We start from the raw sequence: 2,623 nt of genomic DNA, 5'->3' as shown, positions 1-2,623 counted from the left end.
TCATCAAAATTAAACGAAATAAACATTTGAAATATATGAGTTTGTATGTAATGTATGAATATAATATACAAGTTTCACTTTTTAAATGGAATTACTGAAATCAATCTACTTTTTCATGATATTCTAATTTTATGACCAGCACCTGTATGTGATGTGACTCCCAGCTACTACCACACCAAATCTTTGCTCAATATCCGTAAAATTGACAAAGTCATAGCCATTTTTGTCTTTGCTAATATTGATTAGCTGTTTTGGATAGTTTGTGAATGCCAAAATGTTCAACAAAAACAGATATTGTGAATGTCTGTCAGTTACCACCACACCAGAATTGAGCTCATCATCTGTAAAAGTGAGTTTTGTTGTTGTCATTTTTTTGTTGGCTAAGGTTAAAATGCAGTGGTGGGCATTTTGAATTGGATTGATTCCAAATGGTAACGAGTTGTAGTTGTACACCGAATGATGGTATTCTGAACGTTTCATTAGCATCTGTCCAGTTGTTCATGAGATAGTTTGATAATAGACGCGCATGTGCGCACACACACTACCAAATTCACTATTGCCCACCTTTTATCATTTGATGACAGGAAATAATGAATAGAAAGGTATAAGTTGATTTTGAGCTTTCAGATCAGCATTTTTACACAGGTTCTTACTGTTTCAACAGTTTAGCTCTTTAGTTATCACCACAGATAAACGAGCTATTCATAAGACACACTATAAGAGCTAACAGATTGGGCAAGATCTGTTTTCAACACTTTGGCATTAACAACAGTTCTAGTTTGTTATCCTGATGTCAGGATTTGGGTTTTCTTTGAGTTTTCTTTTTTGTTTTTAGGTTTATTGTTTTGTATTTGTCTGGTTATCTTGTGTTCAGTTTGGGTTTCTTGTTTCTTTTATTTTTTCCTCATGTTTAGTTTTGTCTTTGTATAGTTTTTGCTCCTTGTGTTGCTGTCATCATTCACTTGTCCTCAACCAATCTCTTGTTTGCCTGCCGGCCGCCCATCTTCACCTGCTCCAAGTAAGTAATCACTCACCTGTGTTCACTTTTCGTAATTACCTGCAATCGTTAAAAGCTAGTAGTTTCCCTGACTTGACTGGTCCGTTCTGTCGGGTTTGGTGGAGAATGAGGTGAACCCAATGTGCAGACTCGTACTGAGAGCTCCAGGAGAACTACTTTATTTATACACTGCTCAAAAAATAAAGGGAACACTTAAACAACACAATATAACTCCAAGTATATCAAACTTCTGTGAAATCAAACTGTCCACTTAGGAATCAACACTGATTGGCAATCAATTTCACATGCTGTTGTGCAAATGGAATAGACAACAGGTGGAAATTATTGGCAATTAGTAAAACACACTCAATAAAGGAGTGGTTCTGCAGGTGGGGACCACAGGCCACTTCTCAGTACCTATGCTTTCTAGCTGATGTTTTGGTCACTTTTAAATGTTGGTGGTGCTTTCACACTCGTGGTAGCATGAGACGGACTCTATAACCCACACAAGTGGCTCAGGTAGTGCAGCTCATCCAGGATGGCACATCAAAGCGAGCTGTGGTAAGAAGGTTTGCTGTGTCTGTCAGCGTAGTGTCCAGAGGCTGGAGGCGCTACCAGGAGACAGGCCAGTACACCAGGAGACGTGGAGGAGGCCGTAGGAGGGCAACAACCCAGCAGCAGGACTTCTACCTCGCCTTTGTGCAAGGAGGAACAGGAGGAGCACTGCCAGAGCCCTGCAAAATGACCTCCAGCAGGCCTCAAATGTGCATGTGTCTGCACAAACAGTTAGAAACAGACTCCATGAGGATGGTATGAGGGCCTGATGTCCACAGATGGGGGTTGTGGTCACAGCCCAACACCGTGCAGGACGCTTGGCATTTGCTAGAGAACATCAGGATTGGCAAATTTGCCACTGGCGCCCTGTGCTCTTCACAGATGAAAGCAGGTTCACACTGAGCACATGTGACAGACGTGACAGAGTCTGGAGATGCCGTGGAGAGTGATCTGCTGCCTGCAGCATCCTTCAGCATGACCGGTTTGGCAGTGGGTCAGTAAAGAGGGTGGCATTTTTGGACAGCTGCACAGCCCTCCATGTGCTCGCCAGAGGTAGCATGACTGCCATTAGGTACCAAGATGAGATCCTCAGACCCCTTGTGAGACCATATGCTGGTGCAGTTGGCCCTGGGTTCCTCCTCATGCAGGACAATGCTAGACCTCATGTGGCTGGAGTGTTTCAGCAGTTCCTGCAAGATGAAGGCATTGAAACTATAGAGTGGCCCGCTCGTTCCCCAGACCTGAATCTGATTGAGTACATCTGGAACATCATGTCTTGCTCCATTCACCAACATCACGTTGCACCACAGACTGTCCAGAAGTTGGCGGATGCTTTAGTCCAGGTTTAGGAGGAGATCCCTCAGGAGACCATCCGCCACCTCATCAGGAGCATGCCCAGGTGTTGAAGGGAGGTCATACAGGCACATGGAGACCACACACCATACTGAGCCTCATTTTGTCGTGTTTTAAGGACATTACATCAAAGTTGGATCAGCCTGTAGTGTTTTTCCACTTTAATTTTGTATGTGATTCCAAATCCAGGCCTCCATTGGTTAATAAATTTGATTTCCA

The sequence above is a fragment of the Kryptolebias marmoratus genome, linkage group LG2 (assembly GCF_001649575.2).
Source record: "Kryptolebias marmoratus isolate JLee-2015 linkage group LG2, ASM164957v2, whole genome shotgun sequence".
NCBI lineage: Eukaryota > Metazoa > Chordata > Actinopteri > Cyprinodontiformes > Rivulidae > Kryptolebias > Kryptolebias marmoratus.
Note: the sequence above shows the minus strand (reverse complement) of the source record.